This window comes from Parasteatoda tepidariorum, chromosome 2, assembly GCF_982258835.1.
Source record: "Parasteatoda tepidariorum strain Cologne lab strain chromosome 2, Ptep-v5.0, whole genome shotgun sequence".
NCBI classification, from domain to species: domain Eukaryota; kingdom Metazoa; phylum Arthropoda; class Arachnida; order Araneae; family Theridiidae; genus Parasteatoda; species Parasteatoda tepidariorum.
The window spans coordinates 108935242-108962877 of NC_141756.1; the positions used below are offsets into that span (position 1 = coordinate 108935242).

At 30.1% G+C, this 27636-nt stretch overlaps 2 long non-coding RNA genes across 5 annotated transcripts in view; one reads left to right on the forward strand and one right to left on the reverse strand.

The window, feature by feature from the left end:
- Positions 1 to 17692, reverse strand: part of LOC147816027 (uncharacterized) — a 50352-nt gene extending 32660 nt beyond the window's left edge. Inside the window, exons 1-2 of one of the 4 annotated variants that reach the window (XR_015431590.1) lie at positions 17396 to 17692; positions 2938 to 3014 (exon numbers count right to left, since the gene is read on the reverse strand). This is a non-coding gene — a long non-coding RNA (uncharacterized LOC147816027). The remainder of the gene's footprint in view (positions 1 to 2937; positions 3015 to 17395) is intronic. The other 3 variants (XR_015431592.1, XR_015431591.1, XR_015431593.1) reach the window with 3 other exon arrangements.
- A 1628-nt stretch (positions 17693 to 19320) lies between these two features.
- On the forward strand, positions 19321 to 21226 carry LOC147816028 (uncharacterized). The gene is made up of 2 exons (XR_015431594.1): positions 19321 to 20073; positions 21082 to 21226. It is a non-coding gene; the product is annotated as an uncharacterized LOC147816028 (long non-coding RNA).
- The last annotated feature ends 6410 nt before the right edge of the window (positions 21227 to 27636 follow it).

Here is a 27636-nt window from a genome sequence, read left to right on the forward strand (position 1 = left end):
CTCTGGAAATGATGTTTTTTCTTTCATTTTTTGACAGAACACCATAATTTTTAAAGAACAGGATAAAAACATTTCATATTTTAATAAAATATAACTATGAATGGGGATTTTGTTACAAATTTAGATATTCGGAACTTCATGAAATTGGAGGGGGAAGGGTGTAGATTCCATTTTAAAAATTAGATTTTTCGGAGACCAAAATCCATTATTTTTTTAAAAAAATAATTAAAATCACGACATTTCAGGACCAATTTTGTTCAATACTGAAATCCATGACTTTCAAGATTTTGCAGGTGCGCAGATACCCTGCTTAGAATAGCTTCCAATATTGAACTGAGATTGAAGTGTTCAAGCATTTCTATCTAGGTCCCTTATAGGCTTATAATGTTGGTTAAATATTGGGGTGTCCATACTTTTTAATATTGGTCCTAGATAGAAAGGAATCTTGTTCCAATAATGGAAGTCCTTCTAGGACCAATACTTAAAAATCCAGACATCCCAATGTTAAACCCTGGGTGTATGTTCTTATTGAGGCAAATTTTAGCCCAACTCTGAAGTGCAAAAGAAAAAAAAAATCAAAGTTGAGTTACATTTGGCATCTTCGCATGATACGCTACATATTGCAACGAAATATTTTCAAAAATAAATTTTGTTTTTATCAATTTTCGAAAATTCTATTTTAGCGTTTATAGCATAGAAAGAAAAATAGTTGCGAAGCCACTTTCTACGTTGTTTTTTCAAATGTACTGCAAAACTGGGGCCAAATTAAAACTGATGCTTGAGTAACGTTTCGGCCATTACTTTTTATTGGCGAGGCGGCTAATAAAAGATTTTGGAGCAATTTTTTAAAATATTTTTCTTAAATTTTTTATTTTTATTTTTACAAAAACTAACGTTTTTGAAATGAAAGTTTTTGATGCCAAATATAGGCTTACTGTTATGGGCTAACTCTGCGCTGTTAAATTTGAAATTTCCCCTGAAAAGTCTTGGATTTTTAGTTAACAAAAAATTTATTAAGAAACTGTTTTCGCCGCTCTCTTTAATTGAGTTATTTTATTTTATAACTATCGAGGAACAGTCCACCCAGTTTTGGGGTTTACGACTACTAATGTTCAACTCAGTATCCTTGAAATTTTGAACCAATCCAGAAGACAAGGAAACTCCTGGATCAGTACCCCCAGAGATATGATTTGTTATGGGAGCATGGAGGACTTTGAGACTCAACAGATTTAACGGGCATCAGTCACTGTTTACTACAACGGGCATCAGTCACGGGGAGTCTTCGGTCGGTGGGGACCGAACTCTTGACCTCTTGGATATGCGTCCAGTGCCCTACCAACAAAGCTATCCAGGCCTTTCAGTTGAGTTAATATTTTTTTAATAACTTTTTATAGGTGGGGCAGGTAACAAAAGTTTCATTAATTATTTCGTACAATGGGCCAATTTTTGTCTAAGTTCAATTTCATGGTCAGAATTCAGCTGAACTTGTTTTTGGTCATAAATATATTTAGCGTCTGTGGTGCTAAATTTTTTAGCGTTTATTATAAAATCATTATTAATTATTTCAGTTTATGAATATGCGTCACCTACCGATTGCTAATTCGTAATAAACATTGCTAAAAGTAAATACCGTTCATTATTCATTGATGAAGATCTTAAAATCCTTTAACCATTTTCAACTTCAGATTATGCATCGAAGAATTGATGAAAATTAAAAAAGTCATCGGTGCAAAATATTTCAACTTTGTTATTTGCACACGCAAAATAATTGCTAAAATTTAAAAAAAAAATCGGTTTTGAAAAGTAAAATATTTTTGCTCATTGGAAATGATTTATACACTTATTTTACATTTTAATTTCTATCATAATTCAACTAAATGTTTAGTAACAAAATTAAAATCTGTATTGTTTATGTATAAAAAATAAATTATTTCTTAGTTTCGTGTTTCATATTACTACTTTCTTTAAAATTTAGCAATTTTAAGAGTTTTTATTTAACACATTTTTCATAAAATTTTGTATTAATTTAGATCAAAATGAGTGAAAATATCATATTTAGCGTTTCAACAATTTATGATTATGAAATACAGCATGAAATGTCGGATGGCTAATGTCCAAGCAATTTTTCAAATTTTCATTTCTTCGCAGTTATTTAGATCGAAGAGAAACAGTTATTCATCATTGAAATATAATTTTAAAATCAATTTTTGATAAATTTTTGAATATCAAGGATAAAAAATTTTAAACTACTTTATTAGATTGTATTTCTTAGCACAAATATAATTCCGATAAAGTAAGAGATTTTTTTCAGTAACCATTAGACTGATGTTATAATTAAAAAATACCAAAATATATTTTTACTTGTAATTAGATTGCCAGAAAAAAATGTATAAAAGGGAAACCGATGTTCTATCTGAGTCAAATGGTTAAACTTGATTGATTTTTTTTAGTGCAAATTTTATTTCAGTTGATTTTAAAAATTAAAATAAAGAGGCACATTTTTACACTTAAGATCCCTCACTAGATTAATGATCGCCGTTTTTTAATAATTAGTATACGCTTTTCATTAAATTAACGCTCACGCGAGGGTATTTTTCAAAATATTAATTCGATTATCTTCAGCAATTTTCTATAGGTTATATCACTCCAGAAATTTTTTATTGAATATAAAAAAAAATTTTTCAACAAAATTGAAGTTTATTGGAGTAGTTTCAGAGAAAATGTTGATGTTACAGTTTGCAGTTTTGAGAAGAAAAGAAAGCTAGCAAAAGAAACACGTATCAAAAGTTGACAAGTGGTATCAAAATCTTTTAAAAAATCATAAGAAAATATTTCCATTGCAAGTAGAACAAAACTAAAATATTTTTAGAACCATGATTGATAAATAAAAGTTACTTGGACATCTTAATTTATGAAACAAGAGAAACAATTTCTTACCAGAATTATGTTACTCCACATTAGACAGCATTTACACCCTAACATCCCTGTCCAAAAATTAAGGACCACAAATTGTCCTGCGTAAATTGAAAAGATAACAAAAAGCATAAGCAAAGTTTTAATAAGCATTTCAAATCACAAAATTAAGTAAAAATGTATTAATACGTTCACAATACTTTTAATTAAAATAACGAATATTCGCATGGTGCAAAAGAAACATGTGAGTAATATAGAAGATATAAGTTTTTACTACTTTTTTATATGGCATAAGTTTTTACTGTGTTTTTGCAAGGCTTCTTTGATTATTTCTTTAAGATATACACTGAACAATAAAAATGAATTAAAAATCATTAAACTTAAGCATTGCTTTGTCTTTCCCTCACAATCCATGCATGCGATTAACTATTAAACAGGTAAAGACAAGCTGACTAACAGGTTTGTATAAATTTTCTTTTTATGTCAATTTCCAGTTGTCTATGTGTGAATTGTTCTTTTGTTTATTAGACAGGGGTGATTGTGAGCCCAAGTCAAAATTCCAAAAATTTTCTTGAGTTACACATACCTATACCATTTACACGTAGCTAACATACCTATGATGACCTGGAAAAGTCATTAAAATTTACAAATATGTCTTTCTTTCTTGAGTTTATAATTATAATAACTATTTACTGATAAAAAAATAAATATTAATCATGAATATAAGCTTATAAAGTATCTGCCTCTCCCTTACAAACAAATAAACTGTGTTTTTAAGTTCCACCTTTGAAAATTTGCTTTCCAGAAATTCTGTGATCAATAATTTTTTGAAAAGTCTGGACCTTAGATCTCCGAAAACTTCCGGATCACTGTTAGCGAAAAATCCGGAACTTTTCCGGCGCACAATCAGCCCTGATTAGATCAGGGTGCGTAGTAAAATCTTTCAACAAAAAAAATAAGCACCTTTTAAATTCTTTTTAAGCACTAAAAACATTAACAAAATGCAAACTAGTTATTTTATCATGATCATGAAAAGTCTTTGATAATTGGTTTCTGATAGAGAACTCTTTTCTTGATTTCATTAGCCACCATAAAAAGATCAAGAGATTTTTCGGTTCGATTTCAGAGGGTGGAATATGAAGCCTGAAATTGAGAATTTCAAATTGCAGCAGAGTTGCACATGAGAGAGCAAAAATCTCACTGAACCCAGCTCAGTCGACGCACATGCGAACTCGCAAGTATTTCATCAAACATGTTAAAGGATCGACGCTTTTATACGCCATGGACCAATGGTAATGTATTGTTGTTAAATGAATTATGAAAACGTTGAATAGAACAATGTGAAAACCACGTTTTTCCGTAATACGTGGCGAAACTCGACAGGGTAAAGGAAAAAAAATCATTTTCGAAAAGGGAAAATTTAACACTTTTCAAAAACACCCATTAAAAAAGCACCTTCAAGAGCTTGTTTTTTAACAAACGAAAATAAGTACCTTTAATCACATTTTAAAACGCTACGCACCATGTACATTAACAATTAGCTACAACTTGTTACGACCTAGCTTATGTCTGTATACTGAGCGAGGACAATTCTTGGAATGATCACGATTTTCTTCTATGGGCCAAAGTTGCTGTTCCCAAATGGTGTTTCGCGGAACCCTATGGTTCCGTGGAAGATTTAAAGGGGTACCGAGACTTTGAACTTTGTAACATTTTTGAAACCTACAATTATATTTAGGTACATTAATTAAATCATTATTTACTTAATATTTCGGATGTCTTTACTGAATTATTAAATGTAAATTGACAAAAGAAAAGGCACATACTTATGAAAAATTAAATACAAACAACTTATTGATGGACTTACACAACTTTGCATTAATATTTCCCATTGCGATCTTCAAATCAAAACTGAATTCGTTAATAAAGAAATGTACTTCCCTAACAACTAATTTCAACATAAGTTCTTTTTAGTTTCCATTTCAACGGCCTATTTCATTCATTTTTAGATTATGACTGAAAACAAATCTATGTCTAGATTAAATTCCGCTTACTAATTCAACAGTCGGATATCAAACCTAATTTAAGATACGAAAAAATTTCATTCTTACTATTAAACAGTTCGAAAATGAAATATCCCTTTATTGGTTAATAAATTTATAACTGTCTTATAGTAGTTTTTCATAATTAGTAGTCTTTCATATTAGTAATTTTTAATAATTAGTTTGTATATTCACCTAATGAACTTAATTTATGAAATCGGGGTTCCACAGAAGGAAGTTTGATTATTAAGGGTTCCACAAACGGAAAAAAAAAATTGTGAACTGCTAGGATAAAGTATAATTTCAAATGTTACTTCAAATAAAAACTACTAGTTAACCAAAATAATCAATTTTTCAGAAGTTGGATTCAGGATGTTTTTGGACGCAACCTTTTTGGCGTTAGCAATAAAAAATATTTTTTCACAAGCTGACAATTTCTCACTAGATGTTAATGTTCTGAGAAAAATTAAAACACGTGGTTGTTTCGTCGGTTAATGGGCTAAGACATATTTTTATTCATATTTAACAAATAGTTTTGTTTCAAAATAAGGAAGTTAGATAATAACAGCAGCCCTGTACTTGATCCTTAAGGAGCCTACCAGTTGACAGCTGCGGCCAGAAATTTTATTTGAAGAGAAAAATTATAAGGAGGTTAAACTCAAACCTTTCTTTCTAGATCATAAATATGTTAAAACTTGTTTTAGACAGAAATTTTTGTCGTGTGGTCTAACGATTTCTCACATTGCGCCTACGTTTGTGGTCTTGTGTTTTCTTGGTCAGCGAAAATGTGTTTTGAATCTAACCCTTTTTTTTAATGTGGGTAAAATTTTTGTTGGATTTAAAATATTTTCGAGATCTGACGAAATACGCAAAGAGTGAAATTAGCATTAATGACCTCTTAATTTTGAAGAAAACTTTCATAAAAAGTTTTTATTGTTTTAATAAAAAAAATTGTATAAAATTAGGTGTACATGGCATACAGAGTGCGAAAAATTAAAAAGAGTCCACCCTTAATAACTTTTGATCTAATCATCGATTTTAATGTGCTAAAACCAGAGTGCGCAGCCAAATTTATCAAAAAATAAGCACCTTTTAAGTGCTCAAAAAATATTTGTGAGAACTTTAAAAAATATCATAATTAGGATATGGGCACTAATAAAAGTATTCTCTTCCTATTGTTGGAAGTTCCTCTTATATGCATTGACAAAATGCAAAATAATTTTCAAGAACTTCACGTGATCATGATTAAATAGTTAGTTTCTAACAAAGAATTCTTTTCTTGATTACATTTGAAAACATAAAAAAAACTAATACCCAATTTTAAGCATATTTAATATTGAGTGACCCATTATATTTCTTAAATCAATAGTAATTACTTTATTTAATAAGGTAAAGAAGTTTATAAAAAATTATAATTAATTTAACTATTATTTATAAAAGTTCACAAGTGTATTTTTTAGATTTAAATAAAAGTTATTCATAAAAGCATATTCAACAAAACATTAACAAGATTATGTTATTGATCATATCGAATTTATAGAGTTATGTAAAGAATTAAACAGATTAAGAAAATTTAAATAAATTGGTATACCAAATGTAGATTAGTGAATAACCCCTAATAATTTTTATTAAAATTTGTTACTTGGTTTCAGCATTTCTCTCATGTAATGATTAAAAAAAAAATTTTGGAATGTAAATAAACGAGTTTTGAAACAAAACATTTTTGTTAGGAGAAAATTATTATATGGTCCCTAAATTCATAATATTTAACAAACTTCAGATGATTGATTTTTTTTTATCTCAATTGTTTTTAAATCAAATCATGAAGAAATGAATTTAGAGTTTTTTGGAATAACATAAGATTTTTTGCTGCATTTAAAATAGTGAAAGCCCCTTAAATCTTGCCTTTAAGTATTATTGAGTTTTTTCATAAAACAAATTAAGAGCATTGAAAATTTTAAAAGTATTAATACAACAACAAAAAGTAATAAAAAAAATTAGTTAAATACAAGAAATTTTTTTAAAAAAATTTAGTAAATTACAGGTGGATGGACCCTCAGATAAAAATATTGCAAGTAAAAATCTCAATCAATTTTTGTCTTTATTAAATTAAGGAATAAATGAGAGACGGAAATTTAGAGGCAATAAAGCTTTGTAATTCTTGATTGCTCTGGGGATAAACATCAAAATACGTAATTAGTGAATGATCCCCATGTCAAATTCAAGGATTATGGTACTGATCTATATATAATGAGAGCGAGAAGGCCATTTAGCTTGCCAGTGACGAAGACGACAGCACTTCACTAACGATGAAATTAACAAAAGAAAAAAAAAATTTCTTTACTATTAGGAAAAAAATTGGCTACCCAGTGATCTTCAAAAATAAGAGAATTTTTCGATTTAATTTCAGAGGGCGGAAAATGAAGCCTGAAAATTCTGAAATTGAGAATCTCTTGCAAAAGGCTGCTATACATGAGAGTACCAGAAATTTTCCCACCGAATTCAGCTCAGCATACGCATATGCGGACAAGCAAATATTTAATCAAACGTGTGAAATGATTGGCAGATCGATGGTAAGTTGAAATGGATCATAGTCGAACGAATTGCGTAAACATTAAATGTTATATTATAATTATAAAACAGTCGTTGAACAGCCTGACCAATTTTGGTTTTGCGACTACTAATGTTCAACTCAGTAGCCTTATAATTTTAAGCCCAATCCAGAAGACAAAGAAACTTCTGGATCAGTACCCCTAGAGGTATGATTTGTTATGGAAGCATAGAGGTCTCTGTGACCCGGCAGATTTAACGCATAGCAGTAACCATTTACTATACGGGGAGTACCAGGCTATCCTGGCCAGTGTAAACACCGGGATAGCTTGGTCGGTAGGGTGCTGGACCGATGTCCAAGAGGTCGCGGGTTCGATCCTCGCCAGCCGAAGAATAAATTAATGAAAATGGTAGTGAATGGTGACTGATGCACGTTAAATATGTCGAGTCTTATAGTTTTTCATGTTCCCATAACAAATCAATACCTGTGGTGGTACCGATCCAGGAGTTCACTTGTCTTCTGGATTGGGTTCAAAATTACAAGGCTACGGCTGTTCAACGATGGGTTCAAAGTAAAATAAAATGAGAAAATCACGAGTCGTGATTGCTCAGGAGACAGGGCGTTCGTCTTCCAATAATGCGAACACAGGCGATACGAATTCAGCATCTGGCTTGCACCAACCGCAGTGGTGACATGACATATCCTCAGTGGTTGACAGATCCTGGGTTAGAGTCCCCTTGCCGTCAAGCTAACCGTGGGAGGTACTCGCTGTCTTCCTCTCCATGTAACGCAACTGCGGTTTAGCTCAAAACTAAGGATAGATAAAGGATAGCAAAAGATAGGGTGTTCCAGCAGAAATATTGTTTCGACTCTCTAGTTGTGATGTTACTCTCTGGGTGTTAGATTTTAAGTTGACGAAGGTCGAAAAGAAAGACAGCGGACTGAGGTAGCCATTTAAACCGATTGGAAGCGACCTATTTGAAAAGTGTTCATCTTTGAAAAGCAAACCTTTTGAGAAGTAAGTTCACTTTATCTTATTTAAATACATTTAAATGCTTCTTCTAATGTATTAGATATATTGTGCTGTTTTAATCAAATTTAATTTTTAAATTAAAAGCGTATCGATTGTAATCACACCCTGTAACAATGAGTAACTTATCGAAAAAATTGTTACGTACTAGATTTTCTTCTAAATAAATTGTTCATTCCTTTTTAAGTTATTAAAATGCTAACTCCATCTGTTTATTTTGTATAAAAGTTACTAATATGATTTATTAGATAGATATTTTATAGATTACATAGTAATTGAGATTACTTATATTATTTTAGATTACATTAAATCTATTTTTTAGCTTTACATCGTGCAAATATTGGATTTTTCGACGCTATATTGCATTTTTCTCTTCTTTGATGTGAAAAACCTGTAATTCTTATTTGTACAATCTTTTTCATATTGTATATTTTATTGTTTGTAATATATTAAGTACAAACAAAATTTACAGTGCATTTCTGTTGAATATCTTATTTATCTACGTATCAATGACAAATAGTTATTTTAATAAAAAATAGTTCTGCTTTGAAACATAAACATGAGATTTTATGTCATACTTTTTAGTAATCTGGCATGTAATATTGAAGATCAAGCAATAATACTTATCCATTTACATATATGCTAAAATAATTTTTTTTATAAATTTTCTTATTCTTTTAATTTTAGAGTGGAATAATTAGTTTTCAGATTTAAATTTTGAGAAGACTGATTTTATACCTTCCTTTAAGACTTAATATGCGTTTTTAAAATTACATAGCATCTTTATTTTGGTTTGAAGTTTTAGTATTAAGTTGATTTTTTATAATTATTTGACATTTAACATAGTAATGAATAAATATCAATAATATTTACATAAGTATTTCTCAATTGATTTATATAAATTATATGTATAAAATATTAAATGTTTGAATTTTTAACTTAAATTTTCAGTAGTGAATAATTGCTATAGTGTCTTGTTTAATTCAAATTTTTAAAAATTCTTTGCAGCTTTAATTCGATTAAGTACATTAAGCAAAGATGAAGTCTTTTTAAGATTAAATATTTTTATTTGTTACCAGGTATGTAATATAGTAGGCAATGCTAGATGCATCAATATTTACTAAGGCCTGGTACCTATAAATTTAATTATTTACACATGCATATAAAAACAATTGTTCTTATTTTTTTGTTTTCAATTTTGAATTATTAGTACAATTTTTCTAATTTTAAATTCTTGAAACACAGATTACTCATATATACAAAATTTTAATTTATGTTCTTAAAATTATACTGTAGTTTTAGTTCTGATTTTCCATTTGGTTTAGTTTAAAACATTATATAAACATCAGGTCTTATTTAATTTTTTAGTATTTTCTTATTACGGAATATGTAAAATATAAAGCAAGTATCTATCAATTGCTGCTTAATTTTTTTTTAATTAGTCAATTTCCAGTTTTCCAAAATTAATAAATTTTCTGATTTTACTAACTTAAAACCGGATTTTATCTACATTTAAAATTTTAAGCAACTTTATTTTGATTTGCATATTAGTTTTGGTTTGAAGCATTTTGAAATCGTATCAGCATTGAAGCATCTGAAATCTCATAAATCTTATATTACTGTTTTGCTTTTTTTAAATTACAGGGATGAGATTAGCCAAAACGCAAAAAAGCTGAATTTCCACGATATTAAATTTTACGCAAGCGCAACCCTTTAATAATAAATTCCAGACAGTTTAAGGTAATAAATAATGTATTAACATACAATTGTGTACTAATCTATTATTATAAAAACGATTCCATTGATACTTAACATTTAGTGGGGGAAAAATTACCAATTAAAAAAATAAAGCTGGAAATTATATTTTTCCTCAGTTCACATAAGAGACAATTACTACTTGAAAAACTACCTGGTTTAGCAAATTAAAACTACTGAGAATATGAATTAATATTTTATTTCTTTTAATAAATACTGTTATGTGATTTATAGCAAATATATCAGTAATATTACTTTTCAAATTATATTGGGAAAAAAAACTTTAACAATGGACCGAGTCATTATGTTCATATTATAGTCTAATCTAACTACATCCCTCTGAAACATATCAATAACAGTGACGTAGAAATATATAGTAACTCCTTAACATACAAAAATTGCTATTTTAGTTTGAAAAATTACATGACAATCAGCAACTGTTTAGATAATTGTTTTTTATTTGATAAGAATTTTGCATTTTATAGCATAAATAACAGCAATTATAAATAAAATTTTGATGATGAGTTAATTAACTCTTTTTCCCCCAAATTTTTTTTTTAAATTAATCCCTTTTTAAGTGATTGCTTTTGTTTGCTATATCTTTTATGTTTGCTATATTTAGTCGTTAGTCCATCTTCAAACATCTTGTGACAAATCCTATTTTTTTTCTTTCCAAGCACAGAATGTAAGTTTTGAAAATATTCCCTTCCAGTTTCTCGGATGTTGTAACACTTACATATACTAATAATCGTCGTTAGAAAAACAGTCACCTTTATAGTAACTAATTAAAAAAAAATTTACTTCTTACAAGAATCGCGATAGTTGATCTTAAAATTGCGTGAATATGAATAACAATTATGGATTTTGAAATCACATGAATATGAAACTAGATATACGATTTTGAAAATGAGAAAATACAAACTGGGATATAGAATTTTTAAAATGCGTAAATACAAATCACGATTCATAATTTTTAGATAGCGTAAATACGAATCATGATGAGTAATTTTTAGATTGCATAAATAAGAATTATGATGCATAACTTTTAGAATGCGTGAATGCGAATCCCAATGCCTTACTTTAAAATCGCGTATAAATACGAAAATCAATGTTTGATATTATAAACCGCATGAGCAAATCAACACATTGAATTTTAAACTTGCGTGAATACGAATCGCTACATAGGTTTTTAAAAATACGTAAATACGAATCACAATATCGGATTTTTAAATCTCGTAAATAAGAATCGCAACGTACAATATTCAAATCGCGTGAATAAGAATCGCAACACGCAAATATGAAAAGCTATGTTTGATATTAAAATCGTGTGAATAAGAATCGAGATATTAACAGATTCCAGGCTTGGGGACCTCTAAAAGGCTTGTCAGAAGCAGCGTCGTTTGAACTATGAAAATCGGATCTATCTGGAGGGCGGGTAAAAAATTCGGAAAATCTTATCTGCTGCTTGTAAAAGGGAGAAAATAGGTAAAATAAGTAAAAATGAGAAAGGATTGTAGTTTGAATTTTCTGCTTCTCTTTGAAAATAGGTGAATTTTCTGAAAAAGCGGAATACTTGTAAATAAAAATGAAATTTTTAGAAAATCTGAATTTTCGATAAAAAAGCTGAAATTTAAGAGATAAAAGTGAAAAAAGCGGAAATCCGCCAAAAAGCGGAAAAATCTCATCCCTGAAATTACCTGACATTTTTTCAATAACATTAAAAAACAATAAAGTAACTGTTTCTAGTACTTCAAATAATTTAAATACGCAATAAAGCAAAATTAGAATTACATATAGTTTTAATTTTGCTTTACTAGCAAATATTTTTGAAATCTATATATACATTTTATGAAGACTAACACAGATGATTGTACTATAAATGACAGTGAAAACAATAAAATAATTTTTTTAATGAAAATAATAAAAACTAATTTCAATAGATTAAACATAGCATATTATTTTATGATGTGCTATGACTTTATATATTTATTGCTAAATTTTTAAATATAGGTTTAATATTACTTTGCATCTTTAGTTTATTTCAAAACATTATGCGTATGAAGTCGTACATTTTTTTAAACCTAGTCAACTTGTAAAATTTTTTTCTTCAATTATTTTATGCCTTACATGCTATCAAGTGATATTATCTACTACACTAATATCCATAGAAGTAATTGTCTGTGTAAAAAATTAACAGACATTAAGCCTTAATTTTAATTAAATAGCAGTAATTTTGTTATTGTTGTTTTTACATTACATAAGTAAAAATTCTTTAAAATTTATATGTATACTTGTAATAAAAAATCTCACTAAGAAAAGATATCACTGACTATAAAAGCTATTACTGGAACTATTTGACACAGATATTACTAAAAAAGAGCAATATAAAACATTTAAAAAATAAAAAAATTCATTAAGTTTTTGAAAATGTAAATTAAATTTTTTTTTAATTGAGCGTTATTAGAAACTAAACAAAAGGATACAAAATTTAACGCCCAAAAGTCAATTATTTTTCAAATTATAACTTAAAATTTAATAAACTTATCAATTTTCAAAATTGCATAGCTCAGAAACTGGTAAAAAGAAATCAGAAACTTGGTATATTTCAAATTAGAAGCAGGTTCAATGCTAAAAATAAATAAATACTGAATTGTTCACATAATTTATTTTTTTTTAGTTTTATTATTATTGCTTGATTTGATATGGAATCACTCAATTTTGTTCATAATTTTGCATGAAATAAGAATGAAAAGCAATAAGATATTTTTTCACCATTTTAGTTACAGAAAGAGACTATTTTAAAACAAATTATGTGACTATTTCGCCATGATATTTTGAATCTGTTTCATATACTTTTTTTTAATTTCTTACTTTTCAAGCATTAGTTCACCCATATGTTATAAATTTGTTAAAACTGTTCCTGAAATTATAATGATGATATTTAATTTATAATTTTAGATGCCGTTTCAATTAGAAGTATATTAAAATTGAGTTTTTTTATTATTTTTTATTTGTTTTTTAAATTCATCTCAAATTAGATATTTATTTTTTTGTAAATAAATGGAACATGCTATATGTATTTCCTTTGCAGATGCCACGATCATACTGTGTACCTGGGTACCGTTCTAGTTACGAAGGAGAAGCATATAGAAATATCACTAGTTTCCCAAAAGATTTAGAATGAAGGAATCAATGGGAGAATCTCTCTCATCAAAAAGACTTTCAAGCTACTGATTCTACAGTTATCTGTTTTAAGTACTTTGAAGAACGCTTTATTGAAAGAGAAGATAAAGGTACGAGCAGATGGTTCGATACTTGTTGTACCTCGAAAGAGCACAGACTTAACTTCTGATGCATTCCCCTCTATTCTCCCAAATTTACCTCATCATTACTTAACCAAGGAACTAAGGCTCCCAAAAAAAAGCACCAGAAGAAAGATTTATTGCTCTTGAAAAAAGAAGGTAAGAAGAATTTAAGCAATGGTCTGCTGATGACAAAATTAAAGATTATGAAGATTTTATATAAAATTTTGAAAAGAAGCTGCCAGACCAGTGAATTGTCATTCATAAAAAAGATAATATTTTCATTTTTATTTATGAGTATTCCATGCATTTTTTAGTATAGTACAAAAATCTTTATTTTTGTACAGTTTATCAGCATTATTGTGAATAAAAACTTTTCCAATCTTTAGTATCTTTGTATGGGTTTAATTTTAAGAAATATTTACTTCATATGGTTTATAGTTTGAGCAGGAAAAGATTAAATTATGTATTCAGGGGTCTGCCCAGACATTTTGTGAAAGATCCTTTTTTTGTGAAATTGTGAAAAAATTACTCACATTCCTTCAACCAGGGTCCGCTTTTATGAATTTGTGCAAATAGGGTCTGGTTGTTGCAACAAACTTTTTCAAGGAGTTTTTAAATTGTAAATAGATATAAGATTATGCTCGGCACTGTAAAATTATGATAAAAAAAATAAATTTTCAAAAATAAACAGCAATTGCTGCTTCTAATTTAGAGATGCAACATTTGGTATTTAGCTTATACTGTTGAACGCAGAATATTAATTTCGGACGAATAATGGAAGAATCGTCTGCCGAAGACAAAACTTAATTCGTTTACATCCATCTTTCTTGTTTTCTGCCCTGGGAAGAGTTTATGCGATTAACAAAATAATAATGAGGATAAACAAATTTGTGAAGGGTCCGATTAAATGAAAAATCATTTTGTGAAGGGTCCGTTTTTATGAAAAGAAATTTTGTGAAGTGTCCGTTAACGGACCCAAATTTCTTCTAAACAGACCCCTGGTATTAAGGTATCTGATCACCTTTTTTCCGTGAAATTTAATCAAAATATCAATTTTTAGGTTTTGATAATTTCATATAAAACAAACGTTTATCTTTCTAAATCCGTTTTAATTTTGCCTCTATGTACAGTAGAACTTAAGTTATAGCATTTTTTGCAAAGCTCTGTCACGAAATATTGAAACCGGAAGTTGTTTTCTCTCAAGCGGAAGTCGAAGTTTTACCCCTTTTGGTTTCAGTTTCTGTTTGAAATTATCGTAAATGACGTATTATTGAATAGACTTGATTTAAAATGAATTTTATTATTATGTATTTGGAATGGCAACAAATTTAGAGACTATTTTGAAACTTTGATCTGACAACAAAGTCAATAATCAGATCTTTGTTTATTTTTAAACTTGCGATAGCGTTTTGAATTAGTTACCTTTCAATTGCTTTTATTTTTGATAATTTCTTGTTAATTTTTATTTTATTTTTGTGTTATTTAGTTTTATTATCGTTATATTTGTTTTATTGCCGTTATTTCTTGTTATTACTTTCCAATTATGGAAAAATCTATCGCCAGGAAACGAAAACGTCGCTACCAAGGAAATCAGTTTTCAGCACAACAGTTGCAAACAAATCTTGAAACGTCTGTAAGTTTTACAAAAAAAATGAGCATTTGGATGTTTCTGATGTTCTGATAATCAAATTCTACATAATATAACCCAGTGCATGAATGCATATTCTTTCCATGCTTATACACAACACCGTTGGACAAAACCATTTTCTGTCAAAATTTTAATTACTGCAGCATAAATATTTTTATTTACATGAATATTTCCAATGCATGAATTTCAATTTTTTATTTCATTCTTTTTTCTTGAAATTAATATACGCGCATATAACATTGAATATCCTTAGGTATAATCATAGTTATAATGAGAAATGTTTTTCAATTTGTTTTTGCATTTCACTTTATCAGAGTGGCTTAGAACTTTTTTTGAATGTGTTTTCATCGTTTTTATTTTCATAGTAAAATACAGTTACTCAATAACTTTTTACAATTATTAATTTTTCAATGCACTCAAAAAGAATTTTAAAAAAGAAAAAACCATGTATAAATCAATGTAAAAGCATTTTTATGAATTATCGAAGGAAATAATTTAATATTTTATACAATTATCAAGGAAAAATCTTAACGCTCAGATTTTCAAACACTAAAAAATTTTCTTTTTAAATGTTTCACCATAGTTCAGTTCTTGATTTAGTGTTTGAAAATCATTTCAAGCACAAATGATATTAAAAAACATTGATGTGCTTTGAAGTCATTCTGTAAAGTCAACGTATCTCAAATTTTGTAAATTTCTTCCATCTCTTACTCAAAATTAAAATATTGCATAAAATTTTAAAAAAAAGTAAATTTTTACAAAATTTCTATTATTTTGGACAATAAAAATGTTATTATTTGGATAATCAGGCAGTTTAATCTAATATTTTACAATTATATATTAATAAAGTTCAAGTATAATGTTATTTTGTGTTTTTCTCAAAATGCATTTTTCCGATTTTTCAACCATCGCAAAACAAAATCTCAAAAACTTTTCATTAGATTTTCCTCAAATTTTTTTTGTGCATTCGTATTAAATGGTTCTAGGGAATGAACCTTGCTTTTGGATCTAAATTGATTTTCTCACATTTTGTAGGAGTTATCTTGAAAAAAAAGTTTCTGATTTGTAGCATTTTTACCCGTTACTTTATTAAAATGGTTGCTAATTTTTAAAATATTGAATTACAGAGCTATAAGTGGTTCATTCCAGGCAGCAGTGGTTTCTAATTCTCTAACACTTTACGGAATTGGAAAATATCAATTTGTTTTGGACTTACCATGTTTTGCATATACATCAAATTTTGACACTTTTTATGCACTTTTTGACTCATAAAATAAAAAATTCAAACTAAAATAATAATTTTTGCTGTTTATTTTAAGTTTAAATAGCTCCTGCAATAAATAAACCATAAAAACTATAAGTCAATCAAATATTTCAAAATTTTTGATTGAAAAATTTTTGAATTCAAAATTTTGATTTTTGATTGAAATTCTTTACATATTAATGATGTGGAAAGAAAGTAAAGCAATATAATTTTCTGCGTAAAAATTGAATCATAAAATAATGTAATCTTTTGTTGCATTATTTACATATTTTTTTTTTAAAAAAAATTCTTCAGTTTAAAGTGGATTATGAAAAATATAAAATTTTCAATCAACAGATATAAATTATAAATGGATAACAGTAAAAAATATTCAATAGCTTTATTTTCCTAAAAACGATTAATATGTTTTAAGGACTGTATCATAAGAATGTTAAATAATGAAGTGAAGTTCAATTAAATTATCACTTTCAATTAAGATCTTAAACAAACTATTCTGACATGCAAGGGAGACTTAAAATTATTAATCTGAAGAAAAGAAAAAGCAAGACATTCTTTTCTAACATGTTACCCACTTGCTCGTGACGTCACAATTCTTACTTTAAAGGCTTGTTCACCCTATCTAAGACTTATTGGTTAGCTCCATCAAAATGTCCTCCACAAGGGCACACCCAATGGAAAAAGCACCCGGGGTTTTAAGAAAGGAAAATCGAAAATAAGCACATTTAAGCACTTCCTGAAAAAGCTAAGCACCATGCTGGTAAGATCCCCAAAGAATGAAAGTTGAGGATATACAAGAATCAAGTAAGTGTTAAAGTTATGTTTGAGGGTATTTTTTTTTCTGGAGAAAATTTTGAAAATATAGTCAAAACAGGAAAATCGGTACTTACCATACTAAAAATGAAGTGCATTTTTCACAAAGTTCAGTCTCCCAACCCTTATTAGTAAATTCAAATAATATTCTCAAGAAGTCTCACACATAAATAAAGGGCGGGTACATCAAAGCACACTCCAGTTCACTAGAAAAGAGGAAATTAAAGAATAAATATAAATATAAAAACAGATATGAAAAATCAGAGAATTTAAATAACACAGTCAATACTCAATATCGTAGTTTGAGCAGAAATGATTGTTATAATGTGAGGTTGCTGTATCATGAATGCAAACGAATACTGTCATAGCCAAAAAAAAATATTTGGGGGGGGGGGGGATATATTTATCGACCATGTCAGCCTTCATTTTTGGAAAGGAAGAATTCACTAGTCTTACATACTAGTGAATTGTAAATGTAATTTTGTAGCGGTAGACACACTACAGTACTCCCCCCCCCCAGAATTATAGCTGTGACAGAATTCGATGAACGGATACCACTGGTTGATTCATTGCTGTTTTGAGAGAAGTCGGGAGAGCTGTATTAAGATCACCCCACTTTTTAGGGCTGATAGCGAGAGTTGTATTAAGTTCACGATCATGGTCGCTCCTGTGTTGCCTTCAGCAGTAGAGTGAATACGTTGTGTGTTATCGAGACTGAGTAGCAACAGCTCGAGGTGGATATTGTAACAGTCACAAGTAGCAAGTCAACTGTGGACCATCCATCGAAGTAGGCGTGTTCAAATCGAAGTGGGAATTTCCTGTCCAATCAGGCATGCTCACATCACGTCCGAGTCCTCAATGTGGGGATATATTTATCGATCATGTCAACCTTCATCTATGAACCAACGTAGAACCGAGTTAACATGTCTTATTTACTAGTGAGTAGGAATTGTAATATTGTAGTGGTAGACGCACTACATTTCACTTTTATCATATTTTAGAAGCAGAAATATTTAGTACTAAAGCAACTTTTTCTTTTCATTAATATATCATAAAAGTGACAGTTAAAATAATACTTATATATGCTCTATAATACCTTAATATGCTCTGTCATGGCTGCTATTTTGGATAATTGACATTTCACCAAGTTAACTGAAAAGGCCAGATGTTTTAACCTCAAACGAAACCATACAATTGGTCTGACATAGCACGAAAAGAGTGAATAAAATGTTTATATAAGAAAAGTATTATTGATAAATTTATTGTATCCTTTAAAAACAACCAAATGAGAGTGCAAGAATCTCACCGAACCCAGCTCAGTCGACGCACATGCGGACTCGCAAGTATTTTATCAAACATGTAAAAGGATTGACGCTTTTACAAGCCATGGACCAATGGTACGCCGAAATGTAATGCGGTTAAATGAATTGTGAAAACGCTGAATAGAACAATGTGGAAAGCACGCATACGTGGTGAAAATCGACATGGTAAAGAAAAAAAAATCTCATTTTCGAAAAGGGAAAATTAAACACTTTTTAAAAACATCCAATAAAAAAAACACCTGTAAGGTCGTTGAAAAAAAGAATAACGAAAATAAGCACCTTTAAGCACTTTTTTAAAAACGATACACACCATGTAACATATTTCTGAATAAACATATATTATATAAGCTTATATTATATATAATACTAGTGGGCTGCGCTCCCTGCTCGCTAACGCTCGCCAACCCCCAAAAATTGCTACGCAATCTTATATGGTTTGCTTCGCGTACCAAGATCGCTTCGCTCGCTACTAACTTATAGGTACATTGCAAATGCACAAAATTCTAAGAATTCAAAACAATCATTCAAATCCATGTAAAAAAATTACATCTTTTTAGTAAATACTAAGTCATTAAAATAAATTTGAATTCAAATAAATGACATGTAATTCGTTAAACCTATTAGAAATGTGCTATAGTATAATTCATGATATAAATCAAAATTCGAGATATATAAATTCGCGAAAAAAAGCGCTTTCGACAAAATACTAAAATAGAGATCTATCGACAAAGACTACTCACTTCGGGCTAGCTTAATAGTGTGAGATTGCCGCAGCTGATGCTCTCTGGTTATTTCAGTTTCCGTTTTTAAAAGCGCTATATGTTGAGTCACCTCAGATAGATTTGGCATGTGACATTTTTAGCGGCAATCATGGATCGATTCGCCGTGTAACAGAAATAGTAACGTAAACAAAACAAAGCAAACGTTGCCACCGGCGGAAAAGAAATACAGCCAAAATTTGGGAGCCACGTAAGAGAATTATATATATTAGATATTTAGATCTATTGGTAAAAAGAAGTGATTTTTCTAATGGCTATATCACACGAGAGAAAATATGTGCAACTGCAAGTGTAAGTGCAACTGTAAGTGAAATTTCTCCAAACATTGCTCGTGTGATATAGAAATTACGGTTGCACGAAATATCTGCAACCATTCAGGTAATTTCTTTCATGAACCAATCAGATCGTTTGCTTTTTATGACGTTTCAATTTTATGTGATGACATATACAAATGTAAATAAAAATGGCGGCGACGTTAGGAAGAGGATGATCGGATGAAATTTTTTTTATAGATGAGACGGAACAAGTTTTTAGTTTAATAATAACATTTCCTTTAAAATGAAAGCATTAAAAATACTTTCGCACTATGAGATGACCATCTCAATGCAGTTGATGTACTACCATAACAGGAACCTGCACACGATTTTAGTATCGGTGAGTATAGTACATTATTTTTGCGATAAATTTTCTTTTAAAATATTTATTTATTTTAAGCTAATAAAATTAAAACTTATTATAATTTGTTCCGATCAAAGTTTTAATTACTTTAAATAGAAATGATTTCTATTTTTATATATGTAAAGATTTATACTGGCGAAAAGCTTTACTTTGAAATATTCGCCAAGCAACTCGCCAAACTTTTTTCAGTATTATAACATAAAATATAATAATGATTATATTTCTTTATTTTTAAATTTTAATCTTTGTTTCTGTTGATTGTAAAAGCATGTGTCCGATTATTTGAAAATTTTATAGTTATTAGTGAAATAATTATTTTATTCTTCCCTAAGAATTCTTTTAATTTTTGAAAATCTCATTTTAAAACAAGTTAGAAAATATGTGTGGTAAATATTTACCTTGTTTCTCACAAAGTTTCCCCATTTTCCAGTAATTATTGAAAAGTATTACAAGAAAGGTAGTATATTATATATAAAAAGTAATTATTAAAAATGCAAATTCCCAATCTCCTTGTCTGTTTCTACATTCATCCCTTCTATTTTTTTTTGTGTATGATGATTTGCATAATATTTTGTTTATAATTATTCAAAGTTAACTAATGATACTTTACTTTTTATTTATACTTCACATTTATCTCTTGATACTTAGCTTTTCTATAATGACAGTAAGTATGTAAGTGTGCCTTACTAATTTTTCAATATACTTACATTTTTAAGAGCCTTCGTTTATAAATACAATTTATTTTTCTTGAAACAAATTTCAATCCAAACATAAGAACTACAAAACTAAACACACCTGCCATCTTTCATTAGTGTACAGAATAATCTTAGAACTATAATCAAAATATCTGTCAAACTTAAAATAAGTATAAAAGGGATACCTAAGGACTTAAATGATTTCAAATTAATGGCATTTAATCTTCCTTATTCTAATAATGTGTTGGTGAAATTTTATCATGAAAGTAATTTCTTTCTTTTATTTCAGATATTTCGTATAATCCTGTAAGGTTTATCTGGTAAAGAAGGAAAGAGATGTAATACTGTTTTTATGGAAGAAATTAAAAAATAAGAAATAAAAATGAATAATGTTCTAAATGTTTCACTTGACAATAAATGTTTTATTTTTTAAATTGATTCTTGTATTATTTAAAATGCAAAACAAAACACGTAAAAGGCTATATCAAAATAATATGATATATAAAAAGTATGTTCTTAATAAAATATTGTTTTTTTCTTAGTTATTAATAAATTTTAATCTATATACTGTATATTACAATAAATTTGTCCCAAAATAAATCCTATAATTTTTAATTAAATTATCTTATACCAATAATGAATGTTTTAAATTTTACAATAATAAAATGTAAGTATGACATTGAAAATCCTCTTATATTTAAAAGCAATTTTACTAAGAAAGTGGAAAAAAATTATTTTCATAAAAGTGATATTCCTGAAATGCAATGTGTAAATGAATAAAATTGATGATCCCTTCATGTAATGTAAATTAATTTGATGAAAATAAAATTCTGAGATATTGTAGTATAGACAAGTCTGACATTATTTATTATGTATTTTTTAGACTCAATTTAAAAAATAGAATTGATTTGATAGATCTAATAGTTTTGATGTTAAAAATATTTTATGAGTGAAAGGTACAACGCCCAGTGCACATTCCAGTGTCTTCCCCAGACAACAGCATTGCAGGCAACGAGGTGGTTATTAGTAAAAAGGAAGAAAAACATTAAAAATAAAGATTAAAAAAAGGTGAGAAAGGAAAGAACAAATAACGTATAAGTAACATATTAGAAAAAAAATATTTAAAAAATATGAGGAAACGTTAGAGCTTAAATAATAACAGAAGAGAGTTTTGTACTGCCTGATACTTTGAAAGTGTTACTGGGCCTCCCTACCTCCAACGAGGTGGGACATCATCATCCTACAACGCCCAGTGCACATTCCAGTGTCTTCCCCAGACAACAGCATTGCAGGCAACGAGGTGGTTATTAGTAAAAAGGAAGAAAAACATTAAAAATAAAGATTAAAAAAAGGTGAGAAAGGAAAGAACAAATAACGTATAAGTTACATATTAGAAAAAAATATTTAAAAAATATGAGGAAACGCTAGAGCTTAAATAATAACAGAAGAGAGTTTTGTACTGCCTGATACTTTGAAAGTGTTACTGGGCCTCCCTACCTCCAACGAGGTGGGACATCATCATCCTACAACGCCCAGTGCACATTCCAGTGTCTTCCCCAGACAACAGCATTGCAGGCAACGAGGTGGTTATTAGTAAAAAGGAAGAAAAACATTAAAAATGAAGATTAAAAAATGGTGAGAAAGGAAAGAACAAATAACGTATAAGTTACATATTAGAAAAAAAATATTTAAAAAATATGAGGAAACGCTAGAGCTTAACCCTTTCGCGCCGACTGTCGCAAATACGTGACAGCAAAAAACCGTATCAATCAGGGTAAGAAGATAAAACTGGTAATCAAAGTATTTCTTTAGCAGTTTATTTGTGGGCGGAGTTATAATTTTTTGATTTATTTAATTCACCATTACTTTGTTCAAAATAAAACTATTTAGTTATACTTTGAATTATCATTGATTATATATATAATTAAACTAACAATAATTAAAATAAAAGCAAAGTAAGTCTGTAAAATTAGTAACAACTACATTTAAGTTACCGTTTTCTATTTAATTGCAACTTGATTCTGATTTTGTACGAATGCTTTTCTGAATCACCCGTCGCCAAGGGGTTAAAGAATAACAGAAGAGAGTTTTGTACTGCCTGATACTTTGAAAGTGTTACTGGGCCTCCCTACCTCCAACGAGGTGGGACATCATCATCCTACAACGCCCAGTGCACATTCCAGTGTCTTCCCCAGACAACAGCATTGCAGGCAACGAGGTGGTTATTAGTAAAAAGGAAGGAAAAAAAACATTAAAAATGAAGATTAAAAAAAGGTGAGAAAGGAAAGAACAAATAACGTATCAGTTACATACTAGAAAAAAAAAATTTAAAAAATATGAGGAAACGTTACAGCTTAAATAATAACAGAAGAGAGTTTTGTACTGCCTGATACTTTGAAAGTGTTACTGGGCCTCCCTACCTCCAACAGGTGGGACATCATCATCCTACAACGCCCAGTGCACATTCCAGTGTCTTCCCCAGACAACAGCATTGCAGGCAACGAGGTGGTTATTAGTAAAAAGGAAGGAAGAAAAACATTAAAAATAAAGATTAAAAAAATGTGAGAAAGGAAAGAACAAATAACGTATCAGTTACATATTAGAAAAAAAATATTTAAAAAATATGAGGAAACGTTAGAGCTTAAATAATAACAGAAGAGAGTTTTGTACTGCCTGATACTTTGAAAGTGTTACTGGGCCTCCCTACCTCCAACGAGGTGGGACATCATCATCCTACAACGCCCAGTGCACATTCCAGTGTCTTCCCCAGACAACAGCATTGCAGGCAACGAGGTGGTTATTAGTAAAAAGGAAGGAAGAAAAACATTAAAAATAAAGATTAAAAAAAGGTGAGAAAGGAAAGAACAAATAACGTATAAGTTACATATTAGAAAAAAAATATTTAAAAAATATGAGGAAACGCTAGAGCTTAAATAATAACAGAAGAGAGTTTTGTACTGCCTGATACTTTGAAAGTGTTACTGGGCCTCCCTACCTCCAACGAGGTGGGACATCATCATCCTACAACGCCCAGTGCACATTCCAGTGTCTTCCCCAGACAACAGCATTGCAGGCAACGAGGTGGTTATTAGTAAAAAGGAAGGAAGAAAAACATTAAAAATAAAGATTAAAAAAAGGTGAGAAAGGAAAGAACAAATAACGTATCAGTTACATATTAGAAAAAAAATATTTAAAAAATATGAGGAAACGTTAGAGCTTAAATAATAACAGAAGAGAGTTTTGTACTGCCTGATACTTTGAAAGTGTTACTGGGCCTCCCTACCTCCAACGAGGTGGGACATCATCATCCTACAACGCCCAGTGCACATTCCAGTGTCTTCCCCAGACAACAGCATTGCAGGCAACGAGGTGGTTATTAGTAAAAAGGAAGGAATAAAACATTAAAAATAAAGATTAAAAAAAGGTGAGAAAGGAAAGAACAAATAACGTATCAGTTACATATTAGAAAAAAAAATATTTAAAAAATATGAGGAAAAGTTAGAGCTTAAATAATAACAGAAGAAAGTTTTGTACTGCCTGATACTTTGAAAGTGTAACTGGGCCTCCCTACCTCCAACGAGGTGGGACATCATCATCCTACAACGCCCAGTGCACATTCCAGTGTCTTCCCCAGACAACAGCATTGCAGGCAACGAGGTGGTTATTAGTAAAAAGGAAGAAAAACATTAAAAATAAAGATTAAAAAAAGGTGAGAAAGGAAAGAACAAATAACGTATAAGTTACATATTAGAAAAAAATATTTAAAAAATATGAGGAAACGCTAGAGCTTAAATAATAACAGAAGAGAGTTTTGTACTGCCTGATACTTTGAAAGTGTTACTGGGCCTCCCTACCTCCAACGAGGTGGGACATCATCATCCTACAACGCCCAGTGCACATTCCAGTGTCTTCCCCAGACAACAGCATTGCAGGCAACGAGGTGGTTATTAGTAAAAAGGAAGGAAAAAAAACATTAAAAATGAAGATTAAAAAAAGGTGAGAAAGGAAAGAACAAATAACGTATCAGTTACATACTAGAAAAAAAAAATTTAAAAAATATGAGGAAACGTTACAGCTTAAATAATAACAGAAGAGAGTTTTGTACTGCCTGATACTTTGAAAGTGTTACTGGGCCTCCCTACCTCCAACAGGTGGGACATCATCATCCTACAACGCCCAGTGCACATTCCAGTGTCTTCCCCAGACAACAGCATTGCAGGCAACGAGGTGGTTATTAGTAAAAAGGAAGGAAGAAAAACATTAAAAATAAAGATTAAAAAAATGTGAGAAAGGAAAGAACAAATAACGTATCAGTTACATATTAGAAAAAAAATATTTAAAAAATATGAGGAAACGCTAGAGCTTAAATAATAACAGAAGAGAGTTTTGTACTGCCTGATACTTTGAAAGTGTTACTGGGCCTCCCTACCTCCAACGAGGTGGGACATCATCATCCTACAACGCCCAGTGCACATTCCAGTGTCTTCCCCAGACAACAGCATTGCAGGCATCGAGGTGGTTATTAGTAAAAAGGAAGGAAAAAAACATTAAAAATGAAGATTAAAAAATGGTGAGAAAGGAAAGAACAAATAACGTATCAGTTACATATTAGAAAAAAAATATTTAAAAAATATGAGGAAACGTTAGAGCTTAAATAATAACAGAAGAGAGTTTTGTACTGCCTGATACTTTGAAAGTGTTACTGGGCCTCCCTACCTCCAACGAGGTGGGACATCATCATCCTACAACGCCCAGTGCACATTCCAGTGTCTTCCCCAGACAACAGCATTGCAGGCAACGAGGTGGTTATTAGTAAAAAGGAAGGAAGAAAAACATTAAAAATAAAGATTAAAAAAAGGTGAGAAAGGAAAGAACAACTAACGTATCAGTGACATATTAGAAAAAAAATATTTAAAAAATATGAGGAAACGTTAGAGCTTAAATAATAACAGAAGAGAGTTTTGTACTGCCTGATACTTTGAAAGTGTTACTGGGCCTCCCTACCTCCAACGAGGTGGGACATCATCATCCTACAACGCCCAGTGCACATTCCAGTGTCTTCCCCAGACAACAGCATTGCAGGCAACGAGGTGGTTATTAGTAAAAAGGAAGGAAAAAAACATTAAAAATGAAGATTAAAAAAAGGTGAGAAAGGAAAGAACAAATAACGTATCAGTTACATACTAGAAAAAAAAAATTTAAAAAATATGAGGAAACGTTACAGCTTAAATAATAACAGAAGAGAGTTTTGTACTGCCTGATACTTTGAAAGTGTTACTGGGCCTCCCTACCTCCAACAGGTGGGACATCATCATCCTACAACGCCCAGTGCACATTCCAGTGTCTTCCCCAGACAACAGCATTGCAGGCAACGAGGTGGTTATTAGTAAAAAGGAAGGAAGAAAAACATTAAAAATAAAGATTAAAAAAATGTGAGAAAGGAAAGAACAAATAACGTATCAGTTACATATTAGAAAAAAAATATTTAAAAAATATGAGGAAACGTTAGAGCTTAAATAATAACAGAAGAGAGTTTTGTACTGCCTGATACTTTGAAAGTGTTACTGGGCCTCCCTACCTCCAACGAGGTGGGACATCATCATCCTACAACGCCCAGTGCACATTCCAGTGTCTTCCCCAGACAACAGCATTGCAGGCAACGAGGTGGTTATTAGTAAAAAGGAAGGAAGAAAAACATTAAAAATAAAGATTAAAAAAAGGTGAGAAAGGAAAGAACAAATAACGTATAAGTTACATATTAGAAAAAAAATATTTAAAAAATATGAGGAAACGCTAGAGCTTAAATAATAACAGAAGAGAGTTTTGTACTGCCTGATACTTTGAAAGTGTTACTGGGCCTCCCTACCTCCAACGAGGTGGGACATCATCATCCTACAACGCCCAGTGCACATTCCAGTGTCTTCCCCAGACAACAGCATTGCAGGCAACGAGGTGGTTATTAGTAAAAAGGAAGGAATAAAACATTAAAAATAAAGATTAAAAAAAGGTGAGAAAGGAAAGAACAAATAACGTATCAGTTACATATTAGAAAAAAAAATATTTAAAAAATATGAGGAAACGTTAGAGCTTAAATAATAACAGAAGAAAGTTTTGTACTGCCTGATACTTTGAAAGTGTAACTGGGCCTCCCTACCTCCAACGAGGTGGGACATCATCATCCTACAACGGCCAGTGCACATTCCAGTGTCTTCCCCAGACAACAGCATTGCAGGCAACGAGGTGGTTATTAGTAAAAAGGAAGAAAAACATTAAAAATAAAGATTAAAAAAAGGTGAGAAAGGAAAGAACAAATAACGTATAAGTTACATATTAGAAAAAAAATATTTAAAAAATATGAGGAAACGCTAGAGCTTAAATAATAACAGAAGAGAGTTTTGTACTGCCTGATACTTTGAAAGTGTTACTGGGCCTCCCTACCTCCAACGAGGTGGGACATCATCATCCTACAACGCCCAGTGCACATTCCAGTGTCTTCCCCAGACAACAGCATTGCAGGCAACGAGGTGGTTATTAGTAAAAAGGAAGAAAAACATTAAAAATGAAGATTAAAAAATGGTGAGAAAGGAAAGAACAAATAACGTATAAGTTACATATTAGAAAAAAAATATTTAAAAAATATGAGGAAACGCTAGAGCTTAAAGAATAACAGAAGAGAGTTTTGTACTGCCTGATACTTTGAAAGTGTTACTGGGCCTCCCTACCTCCAACGAGGTGGGACATCATCATCCTACAACGCCCAGTGCACATTCCAGTGTCTTCCCCAGACAACAGCATTGCAGGCAACGAGGTGGTTATTAGTAAAAAGGAAGGAAAAAAACACTAA